The following is a 9,185-nucleotide window of genomic DNA, read 5'->3' as shown; positions in this document are numbered from 1 at the left end:
GAGGGAGACAAGCCTCCACCGCGCGAGCCTAGATGAAGGCTTGGGGGGTAATTGTTATCCCCGTTTCTTTCCGGGTGTCCAGATCCACACTCTAAGCCCGTGGGCCGCTCGATTTGGAGTTAAGGCCCAGATCGGGCCCATTTGACTAGAGGAAAATGGATGTTGGTAGCCCAGGTCTGGGCACGGCCCAAAGGGCATTTGGGAGTGCGGACCGGGACCTCCACCGAGGCAGGTGGTATGAACCCAGAACCGCTCACCCTAACGTCCCGAGGTGCAGCAGAGAAGGTTGCGGCTCGCAAAACCAAGATGGGAGCCAGGATCGCTGTGGATAGACCCGGATCCTGGTAAACGGTTCGGGATCCTGGTAAATAGTCCGCGACCTTGGTGAACGGAGGGGGACGTTGGTAAACGAACCCGGGTCGGTTGTCCGAGTTTGGCGAGATAAAGTGCCCAGGATACTGACATTGTCCCATGAAGCGTGGGGGTTGTCCCCACCTTAGCCTGCAGAAGAGGCTACCTCGGGATTGTACGCCATTGGTTCAAAACTGCCCCGCCACTACTCTGATCGATCTTGTCCCCCAAATCTTCCTCATAGCCCAGAGAACCCAGACTCAAACTCCAGTTTGTCTCATGTCTTAGAATAAGATATTATTTGGTTTGGCCCAATGAGCTTTGATTATTGTACGTTTCATATTTTAATCCTTTGTATTGGGCTCCCATCAGAGAAGCTAATGGTATTTACGCCCTTATTGGGCCCAGGTCTGCCCCGCCCAAGCCCAGTGCACTCCTATGCCTATAAATACGAAAAGTGGTGCACTGGGGAAGGGATCCGAGATTTTGATTGTAAGTAGTTATTCTGCTCAAACTTGTAGAAAAACTCCATTGTCAAAGGTTCTCTAAGCTCTAATACAATTGTCTCGTGGACTAAGGCTTATTAACGCCCCAACCACGTAAAATTCTTGTCTTTACTCCTCAAACCCTTTCTTCTAAGCTCTCTAATCTTCTATTATTAAAGTTTTCGAAAAACTCGGTAAACATATAGAATATATAGACATTATAATAATAATAATAATAATAATAATAATAATAATAATAATAATAATAATAATAATAATAAAATTGATCATCTTTAATAATAATAAAATAAAAGATTAAAGACAAAGTCTTACATTCCATTTTAAAACTCTTTTCAAAATGTTTTATTAATTTAATTAAATAAAAGAAAAAACCAATAACTGATCACCATCAGTAGTGGTACAGGCATAGGGCAGTCCATGAGGCCCTATGTGTGTAGCACTTCCTTGAAAAATGGGATTTGATTTTTTATGCATTTTTATTTTAATTAATTAATAATTATAAATTGAAATAAGGTATCATCTTTTTAAGGAAAAGATAACAACTTAAATTTCTAAATTCAAAATTTGAATTTCCATTATCATCTTATTATTAATTAAATAAATACAATAATCAAAACCAATTTTGACTATCCATATTTATCCTTTCACATTTAAATAAAATAATTGATTAAAATCAATTTCTTTTATTTCTACACAATTTCGAAAATCACACTAATGCAATAGTAAATTATGCAATTCAATGATCACATAATTGCATATTTATCCCGAAGAATAAATATTCTCTCAAAGAACTCATTCACAGTTTGACCCTTATATCAACTCTTACCTTGAATAGTGTTGATAGAGCCGCCCTAGGGACTTATGGGCCAATAATTCAAAGCTCAAATAAATAAAAGATTATTAACCAAAACTCTTTGATTCAATAATCATATTTATTAATCTCATGATTAGTCCACTATAAATATGAGACTGCACTCTTGAGAATTATAGACATATTTACTGAGTACTTTATTGTAACCATAAAATGTCCATTGATATAATCATTACATACAAATTAATCCTCTATTGATGATTCATAATTAAGTGGGAATAAAATTACCATTTTACCCTTTTAATTATATCTTGATTCCTAGTGCACCATTGACTTTACTAGTGAAGGTTATTTCATAATCTAATTATGAATTTGACGTCAATAACTTTTTCAGTTCCAAAAGCCAACCCAACAGATAACCATCATTCAATCTATAAGAAGGTATAGATTCCATATCTATTAAGCTATGTCCCCAGCCATATACATCATTGGGTCCCCAAAATAATAGTTCTTAGCCTGATCTTTCTGACAAACCGTAACGCATGAATCAAAGGATCAAATGACATATATAGAAGTTCATAGTAACTTCAGGATTAAGATCAGTTTGTATATGATCATCAGTTGATGTGTTTTATAGTACTACGAAACGATATTCAAACAAGTATTATTAAATCACATCTGGTCCAGTTCTACATACTCTCAGTATGCAAAGCACCTCCACTAAAGTGTCATACTACACTAGAAACCCGAATCTAGGTCACATGTATTCATAATACTAGTGGACCGTACTAACAGTAATTAATCTAAAGATTCCATAACTTTATTTTACTGCGAACTATTTAAGTTCATTATCTCAATCTCGATCCTCTCATACCAATATGTGAATTTTCTGATATTTACTTAATATTATTTACAATAATATAGTACATAAGCTACATTTATACAATAATTCAATTAATTCATTTATTTCATTAAAACCATTGTCAACTAAAATTGCTTTAAGGATACAATTCCCAACACTTTTGACATAGGAGAAAAGGGTAGTCCTAGTTCTTCCACATGTCTTGGGAATAAGGGCACCAGAATACTGCATCACTACAAGAAAAAATGCTTTTAATAACACCAAAAATGTGTTATCAAAACATACGATAACACTTTCTGATGTGTTAAGACTGACTATGTTATCGTAGGTCAGGGTACTTTACATAACACTTTATCAGTGTTATACAGATGTGTTATTGTACTGTCAACGATAACACAATTTCTGTGGTATTTTAATATATAGATAAGTGTTTAATTATTTTATTTATAGTCGATTATATAACACTTTTTTTGTGTTATACTACACTTTAGTATAACACTTTTTTTGTGTTATACTACACTTTAGTATAACACATTTTTTGTGTTATACTACACTTCAGTATAACACATTATTTGTGTTATATAATGAAGTTTGCATAACATAATTCTTTGCATAAAAAGTGTTATTGTAATAGATATTATAACTCACTTTTCATATTATTGTTATATTTAGATATGTTTAAATTCTCATTATATATTTTATTTATATAACACTAATTTATTCTATTATATTTTAATTTTTTTATATAATTAAAATTAGCTTTCTAATATATACTAGCATCATCAAATGAACTTGATTTTCAAATAACAATAAGGAAGAACATTCAACATTGAATTAACAATCCACAATTTAGTTTAAAACATTCAACACTGTCATCAACAACAAAATATTCTTTAAGTATTCAAGGAGTCTAAAAGTTACTACTTTCAACACAAATAAATAAAAAAAGTTACTACTTTCAAGGAGTCTTAAGTATCCTTTTATACTTCGCTTGTCACATCTGCAAAATAAACAAAGAAATATTTTATTGTTATTATATAACATCACAAATTACTTCAAGAAAAATGCTATGGAAATTATATCCAAGAAAGGACACCACATACAAAATAATGGATTCACAACTACACCAAAACAAACAAAAACCATTCTACTTCAAAACTACTCGAAAATGAGCCTTTTACATAAGAGTGTCAAAAACCATAATTTCCAAGTCTCCACATAAGATATAAAGGAAATACTAGCAGTTTTTTCTTTTTTGGTTTCATCAGGTTATGAAGGTGAGCAAAATAAACAATTAACTGAAGTCGCACAAAATAGATTAGCATTTGCTAGTTTGGTAAAGTTGAGTTCTTTTCACCATTGTCAAATCTACCAATAAAGCTAAGATCAAAAGATTTATACAATTCTAATTAACATAGCTAAAAGTCAATAGTTCTATTGTTACTATCACATTATATTCATTAGCAAAGCAACCATAAGCTTATGATGAATGTTAATTAAGAAGTTCAAAAGCACCATCACGAACTTCATCATATGCCATACAACCTTCAATGCATATACAACTCCAAAAGAAAACAAAGTAGAGATTGGAGAAAAACAGTTCCTCTACTTTCACATCTCTTAAATTTCTTTCACTGTATTGATGTAATCATGTGTTGATTTATTTTAAGGGTTCCTTAGGAAGCTGTTGTCTATTATGATAAATATTAAAAGCCAATAGCATGAAGAAGAGAAATTGCAGGATCAGAATCTTCTATCGACCCTAATTTTTTTATGTTTTCTCCTTAAGGAATCAACTTTTCAGATGATGCCAATACCTCATAAAGCTTAAACTAGTACTTAATATATGAAGATATGATCTTTCTCCTCTATGATCATCACTCTCAGGCTCAGCTGTGCCAGAAACAACTTCTGTTTCTTTAAAATACAAAAATGATCATTATATATATGAAATTGCATAGCTAACTATAGCATTATATATATATATATTATATGATATGGAGCATATGAGTTAATGCAAAATTAAAAGAAGTCAAAGAATTAGAAGAGAGGAGGAAGACACTTGATGCTCTGGCAAAAACAACAATTAGTAACTCCTATTGCCACTGCTAATAAACTTATGTGTGAGATATGAATATGAGAGAAGGCATAGCTCCATACCTAGGGAATCTGTAGAGTGCCATAGGTGTTGTTGCCGGAAGTCTTAACTTTAAAGTGAATAACAAGATTACTGCAGTAGATTGTTGCTGCAGAGTTTTATATGTTTTTTTCTTTCTGATTCTTTGATCCCTGAAAGTGAATAAGAATGACCATAACCAATTAACAACCAAATCAGAATGCATATGAGACAAAAAAGAACAGAAGAAAATCTTACTATTAATCAATATCAGCTTTACCATTCTTAGTAATAGAATAGGAAACAGACCTATCATGTTTTGACCCAATAAAGCTCCATGACTTAATCGATTTTTAATAAACACATCTTCTCACCAATTTCCAAAAATAAACTACCACTAACTATTATTATTTTACTTATGCCAAATACATAAACCATCAAAAGGAGCATGTGCACAAACCAGCACAGTTAACAAATTCTTTAGGGAAAATAAAATAAAATAGAGAAGATAACATCTTGAATACATCTTTTCCCCTACATTGTTTCACTTTCAAAAAAGAGAAATCAAGTTAATAATTAATAAATGACCCTGAAAGACAATCATTATGTAGCCAATACATCCTATGCTCCAAATATCTATTGCAGGAGTGTACTGAAGACAAAAAGTAGAGGTCTTAGACTCTTAGTATTAGAAAAAAGTACTAAGCAACCATATACTTGATATTTTTTTTTGAAATCTGAACACTGAAAAATGATCTTCATTATGAACAATCATTATTCAAGACAATAATCAGAAAACAAACCAGAAAAATAAAAAAACAGCAAGCAAACAAATTTTGTAGTCTGAGAGCATAGCATTAACTAAAATAACTGTACAACCTGAAAACCAAACATGTACTAGATCAGAAAACAGGACAACCCTCCATAACAACCTGGAAATGTTGAAGGGATGGCCAGTTGAGTCAAAAGTATGGGAAGAAATGATTGGGAACTTCTTGGCTTCATACCAATTAGCAACAGTACTAAAACATTGTGCACCACACACACAAATAATCATAGCAGAGAATGGTGATTATTAATAGGGTCTTATTGAATATATGTAGTCTAAGCTAAACCCATGATAATATAATATCATTTCCTCTCAACAATGCAAGAATAAGCAAAAAGTTTTGCTATTCTATTGATATGAATCATGATGAGAAATTGATTCTTATTATTGAAAATGAACCAAGTGATGAGTACAATTGGGTTAGCCAATTACCTTTATTTATAAGCTGGCTAGCCGATCAAGAGAATTCAATCAAGATAAGCTCAAAAACAATTACAGGTCTTACATGAGCTCAAGAACAAGTGAAGAAGCTCCCCTACCACCGTTGCATATGACACCAACCCCGTACTTTCTCTTTTTATGTTTCAATACATGCAACAACATTATTCTTATTTCAGAAATTCCAAGTAAAATATATCAGAGAGAGCATAGTTACCAATGTCTCTTTTATTCCACACCGAAACTCTCAACAGAAATTTAAAAGAATAAATGACAAACACGAGATCACTTCACATGAGTATATGTAGAAAGCATAAGCTTAGATATGACCACGAACTATTACTTTAGATCATTAAGAAAACATGTAAACAAAACCAGAGAACTATATAAATGATATTAGAATGTCAAACTAGGAATGCATTGCAAGAGAAGGGAAGCTTATAGATTACCCCTAACAATGTGACCAAGATACGAGCTCCACTGCATCCTAATGGGTGTCCCAATGATACAGCCCCACCATGTACGTTAAGGCTTTCATGCAGTTGTAAGTATAATAAATATTTTAAACCATTCATTCATAACAACTATGAACAAGTGCAACAAGAAAAAGAGCGAGAGAAACTGTTGCAATAATGAATAAAATATTCCTTAAAATATACTTCAAGTAGCAGTATGTTTAAAAAAATCAGATTTACAACTAAGAAAAAGATGTTGTAAAGTGCTATACCAATAAGAAAATTAAGTTGCCCTCAATTCATATAGCAATACAAGGATCCGTGTATGCACCTCAAGGTAGTAAGATGTTTGAAAATCTGGGGAAAAATGACAAGCACAAATATTCTTTAGTGTATAAGGTCATTTTTTGTATGTAAAAAATAAATAAACAAGAGAAAATGAAATCCCTTGAAATTCTATTTTTTTTTCTTTCCCCTTCTTAAAATACAATTTCCAAACAGAAATGTAAATAAAAGTGTTCAGATGTTAGTAAAACCATATCAAATCAACTGAACAACAGCAAAATAATAGATTTCTAGACAATTTAGTCACCAGTTGGCCTTATGCAGCTCAAGACAAAAAGAGGGTCAAAATAAAAGCTTCTCATCCACACGCTTAAACAAAAGCTTACCTGAAAGGCAAGCAAAAAATTCTGTGGGGAAAACCAAGGGAACCTAAAAAAAAGACCACAAGAATAGGTGGGGAAAAACCTGAAACATAAATAGCCAGTAACAGCTCCAATACACACAAAACTTCTAGACAACTACAAAACCTAACAATAACTAAAACCCATATAAAAAAACAAGCCTAAAAATCAACATAATAAACATCTAGTCACCTATAAGATCTACATTAATATATAACATAAGAAACAATATACAGAAGATACCACTTAGAATACCTTATACAAAAGCATTTCCCCATGTTCACAACGTTCATTATCAGGAGGAAAATCATCTTCTAGTGTCCCTTCATATGCTTCCAGAATTTCATTTGCTTTTAAAGCACTAACAAGAAAAAATAAAATTTAATAGACCAAAACTTATACTCAAATTTAATAACCCAAACACACAACCAAGAAGAATTTATCCAATGAAAATGTAAAGAAGAATTATTCTTACATATTTACATATGCTGTATAGAAAGAAAAAAAAAGTATTGTTTGTATACATATATAATACTTAAACACATGTACAAAAGAGAGGAATAACATTTTCTAAAACCAACGGATGGACTGTATTAACTTCCACATGATTTATTTGATCTAGATTTTTAAAAGGTTCATCTTACATCACACTATGTAACAGACTTTTTGACAATAAATTCAGAACATGAATTACAAGTGTAATTTTTTACTGAGAACAGTTGCATGAACCATGACAGCGCATTAGCAAAAAATTAACAGCAATGGCATGACCAATGTCAAAACCACTGTTTGAAAATATGAAGTCATAGATCTACAGTATATAGTCTAGAAATTTCCAGTTGTGTTTAAAGCACGAATCAATTTGAATTATGAATGAGAGAACATAAGTTTGGAAACTTCTTGGTTGTTTATATCAAACATTAAGTATTTGAGTAACATTAGTAAGTGGGACCAACAAGAAAAATAATTTAGGTTTGTCACTGTAAATGAAGGCCACTAGAAAGATAAATATATATAAATAAAGGAACAATAAATAAGGTCAAATTCGTACTCATCTTAATACTGTGTCTAAGGTTTTTGTTGGCTCTCTGCTGCGGATAGTTCGTCTTCCAAAGCTCCCTATATATAGAAAATTTACAGTTACAGAGCACAAGTATTAAAAATAAAGGTTGAAAATTTTAATGAAAGCCCAAGAGCCTAATTAGTCTACAGATTTAATACCAGATTTAATTCAAAGAAGAAAAATTCAAAATCGAAACTTTGAACCAAAAACTGAGATAAGTCTACAGATCAGTGCTCGAAGTATCATACAAAAAAAAACTGTAAAACCCACATAGCTCTTACCATTTTCTGAAAGTTTTTTCAAGACTACACTATGTATTCCATCTTTTAGATACCACAAATTGTCAACAGCAGCAACTAAATTACTTAAGATGTTCTTAGTCTGTTCAGCGTATCAAATCATCCTGGCAATCATATCAGATGACATGGATGAGACATCTATGAAATGCTCCACTTCTGATTGGATACGCAGCCAAAGACAGAACCCATCAGACGAGAGAGAGGATGGTTACCAAAGTCGCTGCTAACATACCTGAATTCGAAACTAGTAACAGCGAATGAAAATCGGCATAGGCAGTGGAAAGAATATATCAAGAGTTAACTAATAACTGTATGACAAAAACAGAAAATATAATTTGAACTCAAATAGAAAAACAGACTAATAACTTCATTTTTTGCAATGAATATCAGATACAGAAGGCGAGCATTGATTAGAGGTCAATGCAGAGCAATTGTTTTCCCCCAACTGTTTGTAATTGTCATCACCAAAAACTGGAGTGAACTCGTTACTCGAATTTTGGGATGAGATTAAGGACGCAAACAATCCATTTATGTCATAGGTTTCTACTTTTTCATATGAATTAACATTTTCCAATGTGCTAAACACATCAAGATTTTCGGTTTCCTGAAAGAGCCTCATTGTTTGATCCACAAAGTCCAATCTTTCAGATATCTGCAGCAGTAACAACAATGGCAGAGCATTAATCAATTAACAGCTCAATCACAGAACACTAATCGAATGGTTAAGCATAAATATTCATAGAAGTGATCTAACCTTCTCAGTAGATCC

General features: G+C 32.3%; 1 long non-coding RNA gene across 1 annotated transcript; it reads right to left on the bottom strand.

The window, feature by feature from the left end:
- Positions 1 to 6,362: 6,362 nt before the first annotated feature.
- On the bottom strand, positions 6,363 to 6,726 carry LOC133827022 (uncharacterized). Its single transcript, XR_009889731.1, has 2 exons — positions 6,641 to 6,726; positions 6,363 to 6,444 (listed from the first exon to the last, which is right to left on the bottom strand). It is a non-coding gene; the product is annotated as an uncharacterized LOC133827022 (long non-coding RNA).
- Positions 6,727 to 9,185: the final 2,459 nt, after the last annotated feature.

The sequence above is a fragment of the Humulus lupulus genome, chromosome 1, assembly GCF_963169125.1.
Source record: "Humulus lupulus chromosome 1, drHumLupu1.1, whole genome shotgun sequence".
In the NCBI taxonomy this organism is placed as follows: Eukaryota; Viridiplantae; Streptophyta; class Magnoliopsida; order Rosales; family Cannabaceae; genus Humulus; species Humulus lupulus.
Note: the sequence above shows the minus strand (reverse complement) of the source record. Positions and strands in the feature narration are given on the sequence as shown.